Source organism: Amblyomma maculatum, chromosome 11, assembly GCF_055883805.1.
Source record: "Amblyomma maculatum isolate TAMU_Amacu chromosome 11, ASM5588380v1, whole genome shotgun sequence".
In the NCBI taxonomy this organism is placed as follows: domain Eukaryota; kingdom Metazoa; phylum Arthropoda; class Arachnida; order Ixodida; family Ixodidae; genus Amblyomma; species Amblyomma maculatum.
Window position 1 is genome coordinate 96,265,352 of NC_139354.1, and position 26,102 is coordinate 96,291,453.

At 44.2% G+C, this 26,102-nt stretch overlaps 1 pseudogene; it reads left to right on the forward strand.

Annotated features, from left to right (window-relative positions):
- LOC146174444 (lipase member M-like) lies at window positions 1-25,736 on the forward strand (annotated as a pseudogene).
- The last annotated feature ends 366 nt before the right edge of the window (window positions 25,737-26,102 follow it).

The following is a 26,102-nucleotide window of genomic DNA, read 5'->3' on the forward strand; positions in this document are numbered from 1 at the left end:
ATGAGGCATAAGGTGGAGTCAAGAGAGTCGGGCGATACTGTATTTAGTTATGATGATCAGGTAATTGAAAGCTTTCATGCGGATAGAAAATCAGCAATATATAAAGTGACACTGTATATGTTATCTATAGGCGACTGCAATTCTAAGCTGGATAAGACAGAAGTGGGAATCCAGGCATTGAGTTAAAATAATATAAGCTCCGGAAACTGCTGGAAGCAGTCATTAGAAAGTCGCTGAAACAAAACATTAACGGCTATGAATACCTTCTCTCCCAAACGCAAAAGCAGTAATCGGATGCGGAAGAGCCGTAATAGTAAGACTGAAAATAAAATAGAATGTATACTCTGAGTCCTCCGTGGCATCACGACAGATATGGAAGTCCTCTGCGTGTGCTGCGGAGGAGCGATATCATAGTGACGCCTCAGGTTAGCCCATATTTCAAGCGAGAGTTCATAAAAGAAGTAAAGCGACGAAAGCCCGTCAATGTGTTAGTGGTAGCAGGGACAGCCAAGGCAGTCAAGACCTCACCGCAGAAAAGATATTCCGCCCCAAGTGAGGACGGTCGACTTTGTGTCGAAGGAGCAAGTAGTAACTATACAAATAATACTACACATTGCGCAGTAACAATATGTGCCGGGTAGATCAATAGGAATACCGGTAATCGGTCTCAGACGACAAAACATCTGATTAAGAAACTCTTCAAGCACAGCTGCGCTTCAATCGCTTCGATGTATAATAGCATCGACAAAGCTACCATACGGAGGAACCCCAACTGCAAACAATCGCCTATACGAACTGTTCAGTATTCCTTTAATCAAAAATACAGCAAGGCAATAACTAGTAATCGAGTCTGAGTTGATTCCTTATAAATCTGGCATTTCCCACTAAGCTGAATAAAGGCCAACTGAGGAAGGCTTGAAGAATCCTTTATAATATGGGCTAGTCCTCATCCGCCAGCTCTAACCATTATCATTTGCAAAAAAGGTTTTTGAGCCTAAATAATTCTCATTTTATCATATTGAGTTGCATACTAGCCAAATGATGAAAGCGTTTTACAATAGTACAAAAAAGACAAATTTTTCGCACTGCTTCTCTTGTAAACGCAGTCCGCGTTGTAAGTGGCCACCTAGCATGTTCGCGTTATCATCGCTGTATTTCTTTTAATTCAGTTACCTGTGAGCGTGTTTGCACTTGTAATGATTTGCTCACGATTGGCGTTCTTTTTGCAACATATTATACTCACAAAGGTGGCCTAGTTATCTCAGCATCCGCCTCTCATTGACCACGTACTTGGTGGAAAGTGTTGCCGAGTACTCACCATTGAAACAAATCTTGAAACAGTTACAAGCTTTCTCCCAGGCCTTGTACTGGGCTTATACGAGGTGTAAGCAATGCTTGGGAACATTTCTCTGAGCCATACTTTAATCAAGGTAAATGCTTTGTACGATGATGCTTTTGGCCAAATATAGTTTAATCCCTAATAAGTATAAGCCATGGTCAGATTCCTTACCATTTCGTATACTTTTCAGATTTATTAGACGTACATTCATTGACGCATACGCATTTGTGCCCTTTTGCGAACATGATGTGACATTTGTGTCATAAAGTTAATATTCTCACTCATATAAAAGTTTATATACTGTAAGCACTGTGAGTGACCTTCATCTTCATCTCAGCGTAATCATCATCGGTCTTCGGGTCGTGCGAAGAAGACGAAGTGTTGCTAAGCTGTGGCTAGTCGGTAGCTGCTGCTTCAGCCTACCTGAAGTAAAAAGGTGAATTTGCTGGTGCGTTCTTCTGCCTCACAAGTGGTGGAAGTGACTCCTGATCCCAGCGTCCTCAACGCGGCACCCCCTGGAGCTCCGTTCCGGTCGTGTTCTTGGCGGCACATCAACCGCCATGGCGCAGTCACATCCCCCTGCTCTCACCGTTCCGGCGCCTGTAGCTACCGATGGGCATCCCACGGCTGCCCATGCCACCTCTGCACCACTGACGTCCCAAGGTGCACTTGCTCAGCACCATTTGACCCACCCAACTTGGTCAGTTACCTCACGTCAGCGCGACCCTCCGGTTTTCGCCGGTCTCCGCGGTGACGACGTCGAAGACTGGCTACAGCAGTACGATCGGGTGAGCGCTTTTAACGGTTGGGACGCTTCTATGAAGCTACTCAACGTCTCATTCTACCTGAGTGACGTGGCTAAGACGTGGTTCCTCAACCATGAGGACGCCATTCCTGACTGGCCTCAATTCACGACACAGATCCGCCAGATATTTGGAACTGTTGGTGCTGGTCCGGCCTCTTTTCAAAAGAAGCTAGAGACCCGTGTGCAGCTTCCAGGAGAGACATACACATCCTACATTGAGGACGTACTCGCCCTTTGCCGGCGAGTTAACAATGGCATGGTCGAGGCTGAACGTGTCGGACATATTTTAAAAGGAATTGGCTCTTTTGCCTACGCAGCTCTAGCTGCCCAAAATCCCGTCACGGTGGCAGACATTCGTGCCACTTGCCAGCGACTTGACTATCTACAGTCGCGCCGCCTCAACAACACCTGGGATCCGAGCCAAATTCCCGAAACTGATCTGCGCACCATCATACGATCTATAATACGGGAAGAGCTCCACAATGATATTTCGTCGGTTCCTGCCTTCTCACGCCCACCTGCTCAATCTACTGGGTTGCGTGGCATTATCAAGGAGGAGCTTACTTCACTCAATCGTCCCATGGCTACAGAACCACCAGCTCCGACGTATGCTCCGAACGTTCCGACGTATGCTGAAGTCACTGCGGCTCCTCCTCCTTGTCCTCCTGTCCATCACGCGCCTGTCCCACCCAGCCTCGCCGCCCTGTCCCCGCGACCACCGGTGTATGGTAATTGGCGGCCTCTCCCACCTCGTCCAGTATGTTTCTACTGCGGAATCCGCGGCCATGTAACACGCGTTTGTCGCCGACGACTGCGAGATGAGCGTGCGAGCTATGGGTACGTTCGACGTGACGACGCCTACCAGCTTCCTCCTCGCCAGTACTACACCGATAATGACCTCCGTCCCTCTTCCTCCCCGTCGACTTCTCCTGACCGGTCTAGGACAGCACGGCCATCGCGTCGTCGCTCCCCGTCACCCTTTCGCCGGACTTCGTCGCCCCTTCGCCCTCCATCTTCAGCTTCTGCCCGCCAAACGGAAAACTAACCTGTGCAGTTTCCGGAGGTAAAACTGCACCGCCTGTCGTCGCTCCAATTCCTCCTCTGCTCCCATCAAACATGTTGACTGTATTCCTTGAGGGACATGAACTGGAAGCTTTAATTGATACCGGCGCCGCTATTTCTATTATGAAACTTGACTTGTGTTTAAAACTGCGAAAAGTGCGCACACCTTATACCGGTCCTCCTTTACGTGCTGCAAATGGACAGAATATTAACCCTTGTGGAGCGTGTACAGCCCGAGTCACCATTGATGGCATCTTGCACTTCATTGAGTTTGCTGTCCTATCCTCCTGTGTCCATCAACTCATCTTCGGCTGGGATTTCCTCCAAAACGCCTCAGCAGTCATTACGTGTTCCCCTCCCACTATTGAAGTCACTGAATGCAACATTCTTGCCGATAGAGAACCACTTTCTTCCCGTGTAGTTATGCTTGCCGATCACGTCCTCTATCCGGGCAACGAAGATATTCTATCTGTGACTTCTGACGCCGTCACCGATGGCGACGTCCTGATTACACCCAGCCCTCGTCTCCTGTCAAGAGGTATTATCATCATCGTGTCCCTTCTTCGCTTCTCCAGCGGTTCTTCTCTTCTCGCCGCATTCAACACCACATCAGAGCCCATTCTTCTGCGACGCGACTCTACTGTTGCATCAATTGCTTCCGCCCAGCCTGTCACACTTCTTCCCATTTCCACCTCCGATCGCTCTGATTCATCCCCTGCCTCGCTCAGTGCAGCACTTCGCCACACGATCAGCACCGACCTGACAACAGACCAGACAGACGCATTGCTCGCTGTATTGAACAAGCACGCAGACTCGTTCGACGTCAATTCCGGCACACTGGGTCAAACCGCTGCAGCAACGCATCGCATACTCACCGACGGATCAAGCATAGTTAGACGCCGGCCTTATCGTGTTTCTCCAACCGAGCGCAAAGTTATTCAGGAAAATGTTGCTGACATGCTTGCACGCAACATCATACGCCCATCGTCTAGTTCCTGGTCATCGCCTGTTGTGCTAGTGCAAAAAAAAGACGGTTCGGTTCGTTTTTGTGTAGATTACCGTGCTCTAAACAGAATAACTCGTAAGGATGTGTATCCCCTCCCTCGAATTGACGACGCCCTCGATTGTTTGCAAGGTGCCCAATTTTTCTCCAGCCTTGACTTAAGATCAGGCTACTGGCAGATCCCCATGAATGAAGATGATAAAGAGAAGACCGCCTTTGCAACACCGGACGGTTTATACGAATTCAATGTAATGCCTTTTGGACTCTGCAACGCTCCTGCTACATTCGAGCGTATGATTGACACAGTTCTCCGCGGCCTCAAATGGAAAACATGTCTCTGTTACTTAGATGACATCGTCATTTTTTCTTCGTCATTTCCTGATCACCTTACTCGTCTCGATGAAGTTTTGACAGCACTTTCCAGCGCTGGCCTACAGCTAAACACGAAGAAATGCCGTTTTGCATCAAAATCCATTAAAGTTCTTGGCCATCTCGTAAGCAGCGAAGGAATTAAGCCTGACCCTGAAAAAATCGCTGCTGCGCTGCACTTTCCCCGTCCAACTCGGGTCAAAGATCTCCGCAGTTTCCTCGGCTTGGCATCATACTTCCGCAGATTCATCCGCAATTTCGCCTCTATTGCCTCACCTTTACATGCGCTTCTTCACAACGACACGCCTTTCATCTGGTCTCCTGCTTGCGAAGAAGCATTTGAAACTCTGAAGCGTGCTCTGACTTCGGGTCCCGTCCTCTGCCATTTTGATGATAAAGCACCGACAATTTTGCACACCGACGCCAGTAGCCATGGCATTGGCGCTGTCCTTCTGCAACGCCAAAACACCTCTACAGAAAATGTTGTTGCCTATGCGAGCCGAACTCTGACTTCTGCGGAACAAAACTACACTATTACCGAACAAGAATGTCTCGCCGTCGTCTGGGCTGTTCAGAAGTTTCGTCCTTACCTGTACGGCCGTCACTTCACAGTCGTCACTGACCACCACGCCCTATGCTGGTTATCCACTTTGAAAAATCTGTCCGGTCGTCTCGGGCGGTGGATCCTCCGCCTTCAAGAGTACGACTTTACTGTCACTTACAAATCGGGCAAGAAGCACAAGGACGCCGATGCTCTCTCTCGTTGCCCTATTGCTTTGCCGTCGCAACCCATGTCCTCGCATTCCTCTCCTGTCCCAACGGAGTCAAGCCATTTAAACCCTACAGTTATGCAGTCTTTGAGCGCCGCCTCTATTGCTCCCATGCCAGATATACACTGCAATCTTGCTCACCACCAGAGTGCTGACCCTTACTGTCAAAAGCTGATTGATAGTCTCAGCGGTGTTATTAGACCTCCAAATGCCCGTCTCCGTCGTCGGCTCAAAAATTTCAAGTTACAGGATGGCACATTATTTTGGCACAACTACAGCCCACTGGGCCACACATGGGTTCCCGTAATTCCTTCTTCCCTGCGTCCTCAAGTTCTACAAGCCTTTCACGACGACCCCACCGCAGGTCACCTTGGGTACCACAAAACCTACGACCGCATCAAACGTCGTTTCTTCTGGCCTGGCCTTTCAACCTCAGTATTAAAATACGTAGCGTCTTGCATCCCTTGTCAACGACGCAAGCGGTCTACGTCGCCTCCTGCCGGTCTCTTGCAACCTCTCCCATGTCCTTCCACACCTTTCGAAGTCGTCGGAATCGACTTGTATGGACCCCTGCCCTTGACTCCAGCTGGCAACCGCTGGGTCGTTACTGCCGTTGACCACCTCACCCGATACGCTGAAACCGCAGCACTTCCTTCCGGCTCCGCTTCCGAAATCGCCAACTTCTTCCTCCACACCATACTTCTTCGCCACGGCGCCCCTCGCCTCCTCCTTAGCGATCGTGGCAAGTCGTTCCTCTCCACCGTCCTCGCCGCAGTGCTTCATGCTTCAGGCACGGTGCATAAAACTACATCTCCTTACCACCCTCAGACCAATGGCCTCACGGAACGCTTTCATCGCACCCTTTCTGATATGCTATCCACCTACATTCACCCTCAGCACAACAACTGGGACTCTTTACTCCCCTTTGTAACCTTCGCCTACAACACTGCCGTTCAACGAACCACCACCTACTCTCCGTTTTTTCTTGTTTATGCCCGCCATCCTACCTTCTCCCTCGAAGCATCTTTCTTCACAGCTTCTACTCCTTCTGCCGCGCCTTCCCACGAACAGTTCGTGTCTCGTATCGCCCACTGCCGTGATCGTGCCCGCCTTCAAACTGAAGCCACTCAAGCTTCCAGGAAAAGCACGTATGATGCGACTCATCGCTCAGTGTCTTTCCGCCCTGGAGACGAAGTGCTACTCTGGACACCTACTCGCATCCCCGGCCTGTGTGAAAAGTTTCTGAGCCGTTTTATTGGCCCGTACACGGTTCTGGAACAAACTTCCCCTGTAAACTATCTCATCACACCTGCATCGCCTGTTCGCGATCGTCGGTGTCGCGGCACCGAGATTGTGCACGTGTCGCGCTTGAAACCCTTTAACCGCCGACCTTAAGATTTAATTTGCGACCAGGATGGTCGCTTTCGTTCGGGAGGGGGAATGTTGTAAGCACTGTGAGTGACCTTCATCTTCATCTCAGCGTAATCATCATCGGTCTTCGGGTCGTGCGAAGAAGACGAAGTGTTGCTAAGCTGTGGCTAGTCGGTAGCTGCTGCTTCAGCCTACCTGAAGTAAAAAGGTGAATTTGCTGGTGCGTTCTTCTGCCTCACAATACATTAGTCCTTAACGTGGACCTTCATTTTTGTTCTAGTAAATTGTACGGGCTTTATGAATACTCTTGTTGGGCCGCTGTAAATATTTAAATGAAAAAAACGTGCATGTAGAAGTTTTAACGTTTGCTCAGAATTTGAATATTTTTTTACTAGTTACATTGATGCACCTCATTCATTGCCTAAGTAAGTCCTGGTATGGCAGTGCCGCGAAAGTCAACTTCGCCCCTAAAAAATCCAATCTTTAAGAATTACTCCTTTTAATTCCCTTGTACTTCCTCCACACTGCTGGTTCACACTCTGAAAACCTTTCTGGTTAACATCCCTACCTTCCCTGCTGCTATGTCTATCTATCTATTGCCTACATATCTGTCTACCGTCTGTATATCGATCTACATATTAACTTTTGGCCGTGCTGTAAACAATGCCGACGAAGCATGCCGTTCCCAACTTAAAACCCACTTTAACATTGGCAGTGCGAGTTGGTGCGAGACTTCGGCTACTCCTGCGAGACAATCAAGGTCACCACAGAAGACCGATACGTCCTCGAAGTGGACAGGGTGGGCAAAGGGGACCAGTGCAACAGAACCACGTCAATAGATGCCACCACATGTGGGAGTCCCATTCTGCTGATCCCGGGAATACTCGCAGAGTCCGGCATGTGGTTCATCAACTTTCCGACGCAGGCCCCAGGTAATAAAATTGTGACAAGCGCCCATGATACAAATCATTTTTGAAACTCAAGCAAACATGAAACGGTTTTACCTAATGCCATTCTCGATATCATCTATATGTGAGAATGCGTCGCAAGATACCCCTTCGGGTATTATAGCATCTCCTTCTAATAGCATACTCTCTCAAGCTTCGCACTGCCAATATCTGCTTCTAGGGGCCGCTATCGATCTTGTCCAGGTCAAACACACTGATTATGCTTTAAACAAGGTAACCACAAACATATTTCATAGCTTCCCACAAACTGTCGCCATGCACCTTGCCAAACGGCTGCGCTTCTATTGTTAAACTGTACGGTTAATTTTGCATCCGTTAAACTAAAAATTCATAACGAAATAAAAACGCAACAGAAAATAAAGCAGTGTATTTGCAACGGATATGAATCAGCTACCGTCTAAATAATTCTAGGGCCTAATACTCAACCTAAAGGAGACATTTTTTACTGCCAAGTATTTAGAGCGATTAGACAAGGGTAATTTCAAAATTATTCTTGACAACCCTATTGCAAAAACCAGTGCCACTGGGTGCCAGCGCCCCAGCGCCATACCTGGTTATGGTCCCAGTATGACGCTGGAAACTGGACGCACTGGGACGCTCCGCACTGGCGGCACTGTTCGCCCGAGAAAAAAAAGGCGTGGGATAAAAATTAAAAAGTAAAAAAGTAACGAAACAAGTTAGGTACATAAAAAAACAAAAAAAGTAAAAAAAGAAAAAATAGTGCACCAAGCGCTCCTCGAACTAACTCTCTAGGCACATTTCAATACCAAGCTCAGCACGCTAACCACTCGGCTACGCCGAGAACTGGACTGTTCGAAACATTTCTGTATTTTATGTCATGACCCGCATTTATAAGGTTGGGACTTCATGTTTCGCAGTCTACAGGCCATTTTTCATATGCCCCCATTTTTCATATACCCCCCGATGGCCGATTGAAAGTACGCTGTTGCCCTGTTGGCCCCTGAGGGATGCTACTCCGGCTGACGCCGCAGGCCGCACCTACTATACTGGGGCTTACCCAGCGCACATACAGCGCTTCTCCCAATGCATCGCGGATGCCAGCGACACACCCAGCGTCAAAAGGCTAATCCCAGCGTTTTTCTCCCATCGCACCAGTGCAGCCAGTGTTTTCCCGTTACTGCTCCAGTGAATATCGCAGACCTCCAGCGTGCCCAGCAGATCCAGTGCAAAACCAGCACGAAAATCTTACTGGTATTGCACTGGAGACGCTGGTTTTTGCAATAGGGAATACTTTTTTTCTACTCATATTCAGCTGAAAAGTAGCGTCATATGATCATAATGAACCTGGGTGCCCACGTGTAATAAACGTCTGAGTGTTGCTTTTTCTGAGAGGCATATTGGACTGCAAACCTCAGAGGCAATGAAGCGTTCTGGCCCCTAAGCGCGCTTTCAGGGTTGGGCAGCTTGTGCCACAAAGTATTGCGAATGGGTACGTTTCAGCGGACCTGTTATTTCCTTCCTCAGTGGTGAAATCCTTGAATATACATGCTTATGTTCACAATGTGTAAAATAAAGACCTAATATCATAAATTCAATTAGCTTTGCTTGTATCAACGTGAGACGAGCTTACTAACCGCAAAGATAAACAGCAACTTTTTATGCCCTTCACTCAAATCTTCAGTGTATATTATTTAGACGTTTCTGTTCTATTGCATATATTGCTCCGATCTAGTTGGTAACTAAATATTATCAATTTGATGTGCATTATGATTAGAACAATTGTTTTGCTGAATACTAGATATGCATTTTTTCTGGTAGCAGTTTGTCTTTTTTGAGGATTCGTCACTCGAACATTCATTGTTTTTCTGGTATTCTAATGCGTTTCACGCATTTATTGTTCTATTTTGGCGTTCATCTCTGTTCTTTATTTGATATCTGCACTTGTATTTCACACTCTCTAGTGACCCACTACCCGTACATGTCATCCTTAGCTGAAGATTCTGAGGAAAACAAGAGAAAGAAGACGGCTATATTATACGAAACAGCATTGAACAAGTGTAGAAGGGGAGACTCAGTTTGCAAGTCGCACCAACGTTTCGACAAGAGGACTTGTCCCTGTCTCGGCACTTCAGATATACGTAACATCACAGTACTACTCTAGTATATTACTCGACTGCAACTAAACACGCACGAACACACAGATAACAGAAAGACAATCCGACCACATTTTTTAAAGAGACGATGTGCCCTGTCCTAGTGAAACTGAGAGCGGTCAAAAGTCGCCCCGCCAACCCTGCAGAATCTTAGCGCGAAAGTTGCACTTCACACGAGGTCTAATCAGCTCACCATTCCCTGCCTCTGCGATATAGTAGGCGCTACCAACTCGGGCGTTGCCTGTGCGATGGATGAATTAGATCACAATCAAGCTTTCCGGATCCTTTCGTTCCCTAATTCAGCACAAATTGCTACGACGTGGTTAAAGCGGTACTCTGTCTGTGTTCTTCCTTGCAACTGGGCCATCACAAAGAGCAGTCCTTGTCACAAACATATATCTCGCATATGAGGACGGAAAGACCGCGACTACCATCTCATGATAAACTGTGCCAAGCTAGTGCTTTTGCCTGCCAAATATATACATCCACATTAAACCTCTGCGAAATGTTTCGCAGGTTAAACTGAAATAGTAGGGCATCAAAAAAAAAGAGAAGTTACCTTTTTGGTACTGATTGTAGAAAAAACTTCCTAATTCTTCTTAGTCTCCTTACGATCGGTAATACAAAAGCACATATTGACGTCTAGAGTTGGCTTTTTTTGGCTTTTTATAGAATTCTGGCATGCATTGTTGGATATGATTTCGATTAGGGCTATGACTAATGTCGCAAGTCGTTATGCATTCTAGTTAAGACATTAAAGCCAAATACTCATGACTGGATTTAGTATCGGCTCGTTATATAGATAATTGATTAATTCTTGGCTATGATTTGAATTTATGAGTTGTATTGGGGATATGATGACCAACATTACAAATAAATATGCATTTTCATTAAGGCATAACCAATTATACATGACTGTATTTGATATTGGCTTGATATGTGATTTCAGGAATAAGTTGTTGGCTGTGGCTTGAATTACAAAAATGGCTTGTGTATAATCATTACGCAATGTCATTAGACATTACTGCCAAGTAAATTCAGTATTTTATCATTTGTGGCTTGCTATGCGAATTGTATTGGATTAGCTTTGGGTCGGTCAATTGGTAACGTATTCCGCGGACAGCCGCTTTCTTCGCATGGCAATGATAAGCAAAGAAAGGCTGTTGCCCTAAATCTTTCAAACAAGCATTTATATATCCGGGTGAGAAAATGTCAGCATCTTTATCGTTGCTAGGTGAAAAGCGAATATACCGATGCTAGCCATGCAGCTTCCACGTTTCAGGTCACACGTACTTGTCATCATACAAACTTGGATCTACTATCGCATTATGTGAAAATAAAATCTGCCTGCCTGGTCTAGAATTACCGTGCATAATTCAAGGTCCAAGAATCAATTCTGGCAACTCGGTCATGTCATGCTGATGTCACACAACCCGGCGACTAATCAGTACCTGGCCATGTCACCTGCCAACTAGCACCTGTTAGAGGCATGCTCGTGAGAGGGTTCAGATAAGCAAGCATTGGCGAATGGCGGGACTTAAGCAGTAGAACGGTCACTGCAATACTTAAAAGGTACCGTCTACGCAACGTTGTTTCATACCGACCATAAAAACGACTCGCACATTGTAAACTTCCACCTAGCGCTGCTTCTACTTGAGCGAGCCAAGAAACCTCTCAGAAAAAAACCATATACGACGCTCTTCAGGTCAAGCTGGAAGAGAGATACGAGCCACCAGCTAGTCATATGATATCCAGACACTTTCTGCGGCTGCATCTCTCTCACAGCACGTGCCTTAGCAAGCTAAATTATCTACCTCCGTAACAAGCATGAAATTAACAGTTTCAAAAGATCTCCAGGTATTTTCCAACTATATCCTTTTTTTCGCAACTGTATCCCATAACCACCATCAGCTTCCACATCTAAACACTTACGGCGTGGTGCCTCCGGAAAAAAAGGTCCTGCAAGCCATCTGCAGTCGCAAGTAAAAAGTACTACCACAAGTGATTGGGTGACAGGACATTTTATATGTCCACCACGTTGCATTGAGGTTTGCAGACATTCCTATCGCGACGTGCCACATTTTGAAACACAGGGGCGCACTGGAAACGTAACATTGATCAAGCGTGCCAACTCCCGAGCGTCGAAATGGCAGCCCTACATGACTGTGCATTTGGAATTTCTTTCTCGTTCGATAAAAACACCACATTAAAAACGTTCATCCTAAAAAACGGCTCCAACTGTCTAGGACAGGTCCCCTCGTTTTTAAATCATGGACTTAAAACGCTTCTCAATTCAATTTACGCAGCTTACGCAGACCCCATTGACACTTTGTAAATAGCATCCTAAAAACTCTGCTTCAATCATACACTCTGTCCCTCATCTAGTGCACAGCCAAACAAGCACAGTACCGAAAAACCAAAAAGCAGTGCTAAAACAAAATGAAGATTGCCACGCTTAGTATGGAGCTTAAATACTTACGAGGTAGCATGTCAATTTGCCATGGTTACATAAACTGTGGCTTCAAAGCTCCGTAAAGGTTACTGCAGGCTGGTGCGACATGCACAGGGAGAAATAGCGTAGCATGAAAAGAGGTGATCTAAAGAAGACATGCACACAAGGCGCCTGTGTGTCGATGCTTTTTTCGTCCACGTCTTTTTATACGGCGTCATTCCTTCCATTCTATGGCTCCGGCTCCCTGAACCACCATATAAACTGTGCCACAGAACATTAACAAGCTCCGGAATCAGATTGGATAAGCAGCTCAATGAGTCTGGCAAATTGACAACTTGTCGCCAATCTTGCATGCAAGTAAATTCGTTATTTAAAATTGTCAACCTCTTGATATCTGCGAGGCTAGCTTTCCTTGACAAATGTCCGAGAAGAACGGGCAAGATATATGGCTCATTTGTTTTAGCCCTCACCAAATTTCGATGGGCAAACTTTTCCAGAAAGAGTAACAACGCAGTGACCAATGACAACTTCGATCTGCGTCTTCCGCCAGTGCTTTTCGCAGACTTTTAATGCTTTAAAGCAACGTTTGCGTCAAAATGCATGCGGCCGTCGCACACACAGTGTGAACCGTAAACAAGCAGACCAGGTTTAAAACAAGCATTGAATATTAAGAATGACAACGAAGATTAACGATTGCCGCTTGAATTTTAAAACTGCGAGGAATGGGGATGTTTTATTTTATTAGGTGTGGAGCCGTATTCCGCCTGCACCCCTTTGCAAGTGTGAAAGCGGAGAACAGGAGTGCATTACGGAGTGCATTACGAGCTTTTGCGCCGCCAGCTACGCAGCTGGATGTTTATTTTTCACTGATCGGTTACATGAATGGAAATTTGCGACGAATCAATATCACCTAACATGTACGTCACCGAAGCACACGGATTGCCAAATCGCGCAGGAACAGGTGAGGAAACGTGGCAGATGCGACCAACATACGCTTAGTCGGCAAACCGTCAATGTTGCTGCCGTGCGAATGGGCACCCCTACACATTCGTTCATTGCTATCAGATTTTCTTTTTGGTTCATATTCCTGGAAAGCTAAAAGCCATGGATGATTTACCTAACGTCTTGCCTGAGCAAGCTGAAGTGAACATAGAATATAAAATGCGTTATGTTTCCTTCATGCCTGCACAGGCTTTCTTTTGGCTGATGCCGGTTACGATGTGTGGACCATGAACACAAGAGAAATCGCTTTCCGCTCTCAGCACCTTGATCTAAAGCAGGATGATTCCAGATACTGACAGTGGAGGTAAGATGCATCACATGAAATGATGATGCTTTCTAGTGAGGCATGTGTACTCGTTTCTAGGTAGAATATATAGAACATGAGTGGAATCTTTGTAAATGTGTAGAGTCTTCCGCCGTGTAGACTGTCATGCATTGCCAGCGTTCCGAATATCTTGATTGTAAGAATATTTCTTGTCCTACCCTTTCCAATGGGAAGCACATCGAGTAATGATACACCAGAGTCACTACACAGCTAAGAAGCGAACACTCTGGGCTCCACAATTTTGACAAAGGTTGTATATTTCCGTGCTTGCTAAACGTATTGATTAGACCTCCCGTTCCTTCATTATTAGAAAAACTTTTACTGGCCCTCAATGATTTGCTAATGAAGAATATCGTTCATTTTACCAGCAGGAAGAGTACATCTCACCCTAGGAAAATGAATACCTTTTGAGACAGAGTAAAAAATATGACGACGCACACGTTCCTAAACAAATACGCGTGATACCCGCATGGCCAGTGTTAGGTCAATCGTGGAATTAGTAGGGAACACCAGTGCGAAGCAGCTTGGACACAGTAAGCAGGAGGTGAGAACAAGCCTTGTTAAAGCTTTGCCGTATACACGGTCATCATGACAACATTGTCAGACGGAGAGGATGTCAGGCGATCAATGACAGAGTGCAACTCTGCACTGCGGCGGGTTTCTTTGCCAGTGACAGCAAAACTACAATATGCAAATCACTGGCAAAAGATTCAATACCAGGATTGGCCGCCAGGTGATATAGATAAAACGGTTTCGACAACCTAAACCTCCTTCCGAGCGCCCAAATTGAGGTGCCCGCAACAACCAATACGGACCGAAGTGTATTTAAGGAAAGATAACCAGAACCGGTTACAAAGGTCGCTTGAGAAAAACAGAATCCTTACAAATAGTGCAGAATTTTTCAGCGTCAAAACTTTAGGGATAATCTTTCACGCTCTCTTGTGTAGAAAGCATGCGGTTGACGTAGGCCATAACTAGGTCGTCTCCGAATCGCTCCTGAAAAAGGCCAGCGCCGATGTCATTGACGCTATCGCGGGGTGGACTTGACGGCTGCTGAATCAAAATTTTTAAAAATAGCTTGGTGATGAGCTCGAAGTTATGATTTCCAAGAGCTCTTTCCTAGGGGTTGTCCTCAAATTAATTTTACATCTTTTTGTGAAGAAGTCGACGAAGGGGACGGGCGAAAGCACCGAAGCTTTCGACGAATCAAATGAAGGGTCATCACAGCGCCAAAAAGCCAGAGAATTGATATAAGTGACATGGTTGTGAAAACTATACTGCAGTGTGAATAATATGCAGGGTGGTATGAAAACATCAAATTCGGTTGATCACCGAATGAAGTCATGCGGTTACGTTCGAAATGGCCCATGAAAGAATTGAGCTGCATGCCGACATGACGTCAGAGCGTATAAAATAATGGAAAGGTCAGTGCGGTGGTACGAAAGTGCAATCGAATAAGCAATAATGCCGGGGAGTTGCCACAGATTAACTCAGCGCAAAAAAATACGTTCAACACGGATTCTAAGGCGGCTGGTGGATTCTTTAGGGCAACAGTTAAACGTATCAGATGTCGCAAGGGCATTTTTTTTTCTCGGCCATAGAAGTGCTGAGCTATTGACAATCACCGAAATGAATATTCAGGAATGAGAATAATAATACAGCACAATTACGAGCGTCATTGATTTAATTCTGGTGAACATCTTAAACACAAGGGCGCTAGGCGTTAAATTTTGCTTTACAAGGATGACGATCGGGGGCTGCGATAGTTCTGTATTATTCTTGCCGAGCAATTTGTTCATATCCGCGTTTGCTATCTGTCGCTCAGCATGGTAGATAGACATGACAGTGTCGGTGCCAGCAGGAGAGGTGTCGTGATCTGAAATATACGGCATTTGGTCGATCACTTACCTGAAATGGTTGGCAAAGAAACAGGAAAATTGCGAGGACGCTAAAACTTTCCATTGATAGAGAGACACGACCCTGCCTTTAACATCGGGTTTTCGTTCACGAATTTTCAGCATTGAGAAACAGGCACAGTTTGGCAATGTGTTAAACTATTTATTGGGAAAGAATGCGCCGCTCTTTTCCGCGGACACCTACATTTAGAATAAATAGCATGAGATTAAAGACATATTTAAACCGCTCAGATTCATATCGCAAGCTGGCCTTCATATTTGCCAGCATATGGATGGTAAATGGCAGCTGAATTGATATCGACATCGTAATAAAACGCTGCAAAAAAAAAAAAACAGTTGCGTTACAGTTTGCATCCGAAATAACGTGCATATTTTTGTCCGACACGTTTCTGAATTTTGAATTTTGGCGGGAGCAAAGCCTTTCCATCAAAGCGAGGTGCGCACTACACAGTGAAGTCTAAGGCGAGCACTTCTTCCGCACCCCTGATGTGTCTTAGTGGACATAAGGAAGGACATAAGGAAAGGACGCGTAAGGTCGGGTATTCTTCGCATTCACCTACCCTGCTCATCCGCGTTAATTGTTGCCTTCTGCAGACGTTAATAGACATTGACAATACCGATCAAGTCAACAATTGACACTAGTTCGGGTGACATGCTCCCCCTACGTGGATGTGGAGTTATTTGTACCAGCAGGGCCCGCTTTTAGTTTTTTTTTCGAAGCGAGAACAACAATAACTTCAATATCTGGTGGACTCTCCGCAAATGACCCCAAGGTATAATAAAATCAGACAATTAGTCGACGTTAAGAGCGTGAGTTTCACAGAGCGATAAACTATTACCTACTTTCGTATTCTCGGCGACAGGGTCACAAAAACGTGGTATGAATTGGTTTCCTGAGCTATCATTAGCTGGCCCGGTGTAATCCGAAGACCCCTATAAACAGTACACTTCACCATAATGCAATCGTCAGACCTCGTGTAACTTGTAATGGGATTGAAGGGTGGGAACTTCAGCAGCCACGACTTGCTGCGCTAGCTCCAAGAGCTGCTAAGCACCACATTGGCTTAGAAGAAATTAATAACCTGAAAAGCAACAGTGGTATGTCTCTCGTTCTGTTTATACCACCGTTCGCGGGATGCTTCGTGTAATTTATCGTGATGACACAGACGAAAGACAAATTCTTCATATATCTATGTAAAAATGGAAATTTTCAGAGAATTATCAAAACACAATCCTTTCAAAGCCATCAAGTAATGGCAGGCACAAGAATCTCAGTACAAATAACTGCGTCGCGGCAAGATAAATGAAGTATTTTTCATTTTTGGCTTGCTAATTCCAGGTCATTTTACTTTTATGAAAAGGGCACAAGCTCTCCTTTTTTCACAGAGTTAAGTTTTCCGGGTCTTTAATACTACAATATCTTACATTTCTATTACCCTCTATTTAACATTTTTGGTATAGAAACTGCGAATATTTGCGCTGGGATAAAATAACGTCACATAAAATTGTGTAGGTGAGGGCGGAATATAACTTCACATTAACGGTTAAAGAGACAGATGAAGGTAATCCGCTCTTGAGTCATCTAAACTGAAGACAGGTGGTTTAAAAATCTTAAACGCGTAAACTTGAGTTTCAAGATCATCAAACATATCGTTGGTACGATAGATATGGCTTCGACACGAATGACCGGCCTCCCTTTATGGGCGTCTCATTTTTCACCGTTCACGAAAATCCGTATTTGATAAACCATACCTTCGCTGATGTTCGCCCTTCCATAGAAGCTAAGTGTCTACATGCCGTCATTGCCTGTCGTTTCTCTTCGGTTAATCTCTTGTTGCAGTTTCGATGAGATTGGCCGTTGTGATGTAGCCGCGGTAATAAACCTGATCATCAACACCACTGGTGTATCCGAGATTCCTCTTCTAGCCTTCTCTCAGGGATTCAGTGCAAGCCTTGTCCTCCTCTCCACCAGGCCCGAGTACAATGACAAGGTACGTACCTCATAACGAGAGAGTGGCATGCCGTATTGCACCAGAGGTGTGGAGATGACCCATTTGTATTTAGGCGGAAGCTGCCTTCTTGCTGGTAATCCCTTTGCGGCAGAAACATGGAGGCTAACAATGTTTTACTTTAATTGACAACAAATTACAGAGATAAGAAATGCAGAATTGCAGGCGTAACATTAAAATATAGGAAGCGTTCAAAGTGGGTCAGAAAACGAGCGCGAGTTAGTGTTATTCTTGTCGAAATCGAGAAGAATAAATGAGCTGTAACAGTTCTGTAATGTGAAGGTAATAAATTGGGGGTGTCTAACGGGGAAATACTGGATTTGTATAGAAGGCAAGCGTAGTAGTGGTGGAAGAAAATGAGGTAGGTGGATAAAATTACAAACATTAAGAGGGTCAAGTGTATACAGCTGGCTCAGTACTGAATGTGAAGGAGGAATATGGGAGAGCACTTTGCCCTGCAATATTCAGTTTTATGATGATGATACCCTACTTACGCTTTATTCCAGTTCACGAAACGAGAAAAATATTATTCTGTGCCCAGTATGAGCAAATTATCTATGAAAGTGTTCTGAAATTTCTTACTGCGTAACCGAAAAGAGGGCCACCAGATAAAACACTGTCGCGTGGCCAGCACGGCCACCGAGTGAAGCCCTGTGTGTCTGAGCAAGGAGAGTGCGAACTAACCTTGTGAAAAAATAGTTCTCCCCTCCCCTAATGAGCCAAGATGGACGTCTACAGAGATTGGCTTAATAAACGTCATTATGATTCCCCCAAGCTAGCAGCGGAAATAAAGTGCTGGCAAGCGTCGCCCGAGTGAGCGGAATGATCACGTGTTGTATTCGGTATGCAGACTCCTTGCAGGGTAGCTGTCATGCGGAGAAGGCATCGCTGCCTCAAATCACGTGTTGACGTCTACTGGACTGAGAAGAAGGGCTGCAATGGAAGGGCCACATGCAGGAGTTCATCTCTCAGTGGAAAGATTCTAATGTACTACCTGTAAAAATTGCTGGTATATAATACTATCCTCATCTCTCAGATTAACAGTCTCGTATTTCGCTTTGTGACAGAATTCTAAATCATTTTTATCGCACCGAACATCTTGGCGCCTTTAGAAGCAACGTCACCTACATCGAAAAAATCGAATAACAACCATTTAATAGCGTACCTCCTCAGTGCTGTTTATCCAAAGTTTATCGGAAACCTCCAAAGTGTAGCATGATTGGTAGATTTGTAATAAAATGAGTAGACACTCACTTGGTATCCCGCCACTTTTGTCTGGGCCCATTTCCTCTTCGTAACCTTTGACGTGTCACCCCTTTCTTTACCTTATGCACTCTCTTCACTATCCCCTTTTTAAAATTGCACGCCAATTTGTGAATAGAGCAGTCTATCATGTTGCGATGGCCTTTCTCCTTGTACGTTTTTGTGAAATATATTGCCTTTTTTTCCCTAAACATGACCACACACTACATATAACCACACTCTCGCTGAGTGTGGTTATGTGTAGTGTGGTTACATTATGCTGATGACACGAGCTTTTTTTAAGGTAGCTCATGTGCCGATTTCGGTAGTCAAGCGAAGAGCGCGCTGTCCAAAATTAGTACATCAGCTCAAATGAACTGCCTAATACTAAACAACAATAAAACGAAGGCTGTTTAATTTCATCCCCACCAGACACATGTACGATTTCCCCCATATAGTGTTAGATAACAAAACTATTAATTAAGGATGCCCTGTATGATGCGCTGCCACTGCTACTTTTTCTCTACCTCTGCTAACATACGCATCTATATACTTTATTTTATTCTTCATTAGGTCACGCGTTTCTTGTATGGTCAACAGCAACAGGAGGAAACATTACCAAACTTTCCACCTCAGAAAAAAGAGCTTTAGGACTAGTGTGTAAAGTCCCATATCGTTTTCGCACTGCATGCTTATCTAAGAATCACGACATAATTCATGTTTCATCAGTGTATGATTACAAGCCATGTCATATCTATAAACTCGGTTTATACAGAAATAACGATGTCATAAGAAGCCTAGCATGGCTTATAGAAAACAACCCGGTTTATAAAGTACGCCATGCTTTTTTGTACTATGTAGTAAAATATGGAATTAATTATGGGCATCAGATGTCAAAATTCTAATTACCCTAACTTCTAAATTGAATAAATCAAGAAAGTGACTCTGACATCTATCCTATATCGCCAATAGAACTGGGCTTAACGTTTGTACAATGATGTAATATAGCGACTTCATCTTCCTTTATTTAAAATCCTGCTTTTTCAAACAATGTTCCATAAATCGTGTATGGTCTCGTTATATTATACTGATTTTCTTTAGGCGCCCGCTCCTCTGCTGCCCAGCGTGGTAGAGGCTCAGGGCTCCCTAAGCTGTTCTGACAGTTTTTTTCGTGCCCTGCGTGTAACCTTTTGCTTGCGGAATATCTATTGTTAATTTCAGTCGGTGTCGTGCGTCATCGTTCGGTAGATCTTGGATTCGGACAAGTATAGCGAAATATGCACGGCGATAACATATGCGAAACACTTACAATAATGTTTACTCGGTCATAAAGCCCGCCAAACGAAAAGAGAACTGTAAGTGATTTGTCATAAAACATAAACTCATCAATAAGGAGTACAAGCACGGCAACATAAGGTTCGGTTTGGCCTGCTTGAAGAGTTCAACATTAAAAAGAAACGGCGCCTGAAAGGGAGAATGTAGTGGACTGCTGCGAAATATTCAGTCGCCTAGTTTACTTTAAGCCGCATTGGCATGCAGAGTACGTAGGCGCCTTGCTTTTCACCTCCACTGAAACGCGGCCCAACGGTGAGAGTTACCGTGGCGCGGCCAACGTGAACTGGAAAACGTATTCATGTGCATGTCGTGGCTTTTTCAGATACAAAGTACACGTAACCAATCGAAGCATAACTTCACCGTTTTAAAAACTCAAAGTCCAAATGGGAGCTCTACATTCATATTGCCGTCCCTAATTCATTCCTTAAGTCGCATTTTGGTTCAGTATCACTTTCGGTTATCGTTTTCTTCATTTTGAATCACTTTGAATCACTCAGTATTCTACTTTTTTTATCGCAACTCATTGAAACCAACACAAGGAGGCCCATATAATACTGACTTTAATCATAATAAATTTGTCATAATTCAAAAAGGCTTTCTGCAATAGCCTTTATCGATCGTAAGCTCAGTACAGTGCTACATTGCCGTTTAGCATATATCGAAGTTTGTCGTTGCGGCCAGTGCATAACTCGATATCGCACTCAGTTCCAAAACGCCGCCACCATTAAGCCTACACATCCGGCTTCTGAATGTCTGAAAACATACGCAGATTGACCATGCCTTCTAGTCTTCTGCGTTATGGGCTTCTGTTGAAAAAGTTACTGTTCCTCCGGAAACAAGAGCATTTAATAGTAGAGCAAATAAGACCGCCAATGAACACGGTTCCTATTCCTCTACCATCTTTATGACACATGCATTGCGCAAGTTCCTTTTGCATGTTTCCAAACCCTTCATTTTTCTTATCGTCACTTACGTATTCGCTAAAATGCGCCGCGACCCCACCTGACCCATCTCTCTCAGGTCGTGTGGCTCCTTAATTAAGGTGCTCGACGTCTGCATCAAAGTATGCAGATTGTATTCCGGAAGCGGCCGCTCTTCGGTGAACGCGAGAAGCAAGGCGCCCGTGTGCTGTGCTATGTCAATGCACGTTAAAGAGCCCCTATTTGCCGAAATTTGCGGAGTCTTCCACTACGTCGCCTGAGTCACTTTAGGATGTTAAATCCCATAAACACGTCAACGGAAAACCAACTGATCACAGTTAATAATTACTGTTCATTTCAACCTCAAGAAAATTCTAAACATAGTACTTGTCACGCGTTTCTTTGTCCTCGTTTGTGTGCAATGTCCAAACACCGTAACAACCAAATTCTGATGGAGCATAGCGTCAAGAACGTGTTTGCAATTTCCCTGACAAATCTAAACAACGTAAAACAAGAGGAAGAAGATGGTTGCAAGGTATGAAAGAGCACGGAACAAGGGCAGAGGGGGGAAGCCTTAGTGAACAGGGCAAACCATCGAACCAACGTTTCGACAAGTGAACTTATCTTCGTCTGAACAAATGTGAATGAAATGTGCTTTACTGTATACTTTCAGTATTGTAACATGCTCATTTTAGGTATTTTTTACCGTTATTGCCCCCCCTGCTATAATGCCCCTAGGTGCTGCATGTACTTGTATAAATAAATAAATGAACAGAACGATGATCAAAGACAGGGGTTTAAATACTCTATTGCTTCTGTAGAAGCAACGCTGGTTAGGGGGGGGGGGGGCTGAATAAAAAAATGTTTTTCAGTATATATTTCTCAGCCTGGAGCCAGTGGCCCTGTGGTCTGCAAAAGAAATAAAAGTGCAGAGGCAGGAGGATATCATTCAAGCAGCTTAGTAAAGCTGCGTGAATGATAGCCAGCACCTATAGCAGGTTGGGTGCAGAAGCACCTTTCTTAAAACCTGTGGGACGTTTTCCTTTTATATTTTGACACAACATTACTCATCTGCATAGAGGCATTTCAAAGCTCTTTTTTTTTACATTTTACTTCAACAGAAATGGGTGCCATGTTATAGATTCCATAACTATCCTTATAATATTGCATTTATTTTAGATAAATTAATGCTTTGCCAGTTCTTTTAAAACTAATGACAGAGCTAACCATATATTTGAACAGGTGAATAAATGCATTCATCCAAAAACGTTCTCTTTCTTCAGGTCGATATTTTGATGGGCTATGGTCCAGTATCAAACATCGCTCACGCGGGCTTCTCATTTCCACCGCTTATCGCCATCTCCGATATATTATTTGTGAGTAAATCATTTCATGTGACTGCGTTTGCCTGAACGTAGCTTGGGTATTGAAATATTCAATTCCTGCTTCATTTACAGCCCTATGATAATGCGTCTGCACTCTGTGTTTTTAATTACGTTAGTACGCACTTTGTATGCTCCAAATACATCTTAGAGCTTAAGTTATTTAAACATTAGGGCTGAAGAATAACATTAATATTAGATCTCCATGATCACTGTAGCGTTTGCGTACTACGGGTCAGATGACCCAGCATTACTATGGAGCGTGTTTATTCATCCCAGCAAACCAGTCAGTGTGACATACTTAATATTCCGGCCTGCTGAAATGTAAGCTGCCGATTGAAGCACACCTTCACTTGGCAAAATACGAGTTAAAAAAAAGACACATTTACCTCCTACTCCTAAAATGCCACTTGTTTATTTAAAAATTGTTGCGGAAGGCAGGAGGGATCCCTTAAGGCCTTATAGAATATACAAGGCATAGCAGCATTGTTTTCTAGAGGAATAGAGCATGCGATTTCTGCTTTTATACGCAATTTACTGAGGACCGCATACTGGCACACGCGCATTCCCTAATAAATATTTACAAGTATATCACGGTGTAATTTTGCGATGGGAAAAATTGCAAAAATATTGTTTTACGGAATAGCAGTGTTGTTCTCAATACTTTTCTGAGCGTTATGCCGGTTCAACAGGCAGTGAAAATTGCTTCTAAGTATTTTTATCTGTACCATATCTAGGATATAAGTTCGCTAGTTTGTAGCGGCTACCAAAAATCTCGAGCAGCTCGTGAATTATGGCCGTGATCACGCAGGATATAATAGGCGCGTTTAGTCGGAAGTTAAGCTTTCAGCGTAAATGCGCTGCTTCGAGCACTCGCACTAAACCTCCCATCTCAGATAACAACGGTATTGTATGTCCGTAGTCTCTGCGTGAAGTTAAAATAAAATAATAACCCTCATGGTTGCCAGTGGGTTGTGAGCGCACGGCAGGAGTGGTTCAGTTTCATTCGCTGCTTGATTAGATCACTACACCATCACAGCTTTTTTGCCTTTATTGCCTTTATTTCACAAAAGTTACATGCTGGCTCATTTTTCAAACGTGAAGCTGTTTCCGTGCAGTACACTTAATTATAAGATGCCCGAATTGATCACTTCTGCAATAGATACACATTACTGATTTTTAAAAACTCAGTTATCTGCAACACGCAATCCCGGAAATACTCTAGGATAGACCTGACGCGAATGTCATGGTGGCGAACATCCATTCGGCATTTCCACACACTGTTGCAACCCTAATATTATTATCATGTCATAGGGAACACCGTGATCATCTTCTACAGCTACGAACCAAATTCTATGGAGGCATGATAGTATAAATCTCAAACTACTCCATCACCGCAGCCGAATATCCCGCGTGTTTAAGGGCAAGTAACTCGCACGCTGTTTTTGATGTCTTAGTCTTCACCAATGTCTATTTGTGCGCAACGGATTTAGAACACAGCCCTATAGCACTACCCTCCTAATGCACCTCGGTAAAAAATGTTAGGCGGTACAAGTTACTTTTATACATGAACATTTTAAAATTAAACACCGTCGTATACCGGAGCTGTATTCAAATAAACAGTTATCTCACTGCCCTCTTGAAGCGCTTTAGGCGATTACAAAATTTTATAATTCGCAACCGACAATGTGCTCAGCCATCAGTTTCGCCTACTCTTTACTTTTTGCCCCCAGCTTTTCCTTGAAACCAGGGCCTCGAACGGAAAGCGATATGAAACACGAGGCGCTTTCGCGCATACTTAGCATTTGTTTAACTTATGTATCTGGGCCGCAGTTCCTTTTTCCTAAGGTCCTTAATGCCAGCGAAGCCCGGACGCCACAATATGCAATACATTCATTGAGATCAGCAGTTGCTTCTGGCCCCTTTCATATGCGTTCTTGATTTGTATCTAATGAATTTTCAAGGGTGTGTCTATATGCAATACGTTCAAGCATAAAAGCAACAAATGAAATACACGCGGTGCTCACAAGTAAACAACCACGAGGATGACGACGTTTCCTAGACTGAGTGAATGCTCCTTATTTCTTCCAGTACGCACAACAGAAAAACCTAAAATTTTCAAGGACACTAGTGCTAATACTGGCCACTTACACATATGCAGCTTCGAAAACAAAGGAGGGTGAACAACCGAGCTCACGTCTACTAATGGTCACTTCGAAACTCTGACTCGAGTTCCTTCATATTAAATTCATTCCTTACTACCAGTTTGTAGATCTGTTCATATAAACCAAATTAATCCGGCAGCTCTCCTAGCAGGTCTCGCAATGCTACTTCGAAGGACTAATTCGGGAATATTGTCCTAAAACGAGTTCTTTCGGATGTTAAACAAGCCACGGTGACAAGCTGGCTTACAGATTTGCATGGATTATTTGTTGCACAGAAATGCAGAGTCAAGCTGATGCATTTTGGCGCCCGCCACGGCAGAGCAGCGGGCGTCGCGGTCCACGCCTTCGACTTGTTTTTGAGCTGAGCGTGTTGTAGCAAATTTACTCATTTTTCCATTTACTTTTTTATTCAGGCACCTACAGCGCCCTAACAAGGGCATTAGTGTAGAGAGGAAAACATTGCTAAGTCGTGCAGGTAATAAAATTCGACACAAGAAGAGAATGTGTCAATATTAAATAAGGCATTGAAAACCTATTCACACCAAAAAAGTATATAAATGCTACAAAAACCGAGAAAAAGAGAAATACATGAAAATGTGGATACGGAAACTTCGTATACCATTTATTTAAAACAAAAAAAATCATCAACGGCATCGTCAAACAAAGAGGCCAACTCTCCGGAAAGCCATTAGAATCGCGGATTGAGAGGAATCAAGTATGAAGTTTTCGTGAAAAATAGGTTCTTGGCTGGCTACGTTTAACATATCAAAACCGATGTTTTTCGGTTTTATTGAATTTCATAATTTTCTTTTACCGGCTGATGTTTGTTTGTGTTTTTCGATTAAGACCGGAAAGCACACGGCCTGCTTATCATACAGTGGCTTCATTCCCAACGGTATATTATGTCTACCTATTACAACACACAACGACCTAAATTTTCTTGGTCAATCAGAGAGCCTTATGACTGCGTTCACTTGCAGTAACTAATCTGCGATCTAACATTCTGATTTCTTCCAACGCAGTTCGTTTTCGACCCTAAAGGTTACAGCGGGTACTTCTACTAACCCAGTATTCCCAGGGAAGCCTTGACGCTTGTATGCGGATTCTTCGGAGGATAGCCCTGTTCTCTGATGCTTGTCATTCCGATGTTCGTGTCTACTGAGCAACTGAACAAGGTATCTAGTTAATGTCTTTAGCAAGCAGACTGCGCAACGCATACATGGACGCTGAGAGCATAGAACCGGTGCAATTTAGCTGCTAATTTTATTTGAATTAGTCAACGTTTTGTACATTTTTGCGCCTGATAAAGCGTTCACAAAGCAAGCACAGACAGCTTCTTTTTTAATTCAAATTCGTAAGCAATATCCCTGTGATGCAGGCATGCCTTTGTTGTGTTAAGAAAAGTGCCTCAGCAACAATTCAAGCTATTTGGTATAATTTCACGTGAACCTTTTTATTGCATATTTTTACTAGGCTAAAGCGTGTCTTGAACAGATTGCCGTTAACGAAATGTCGACGTAATGTGTGTGCAGAATGTGTTCGCTGTAGCTGTG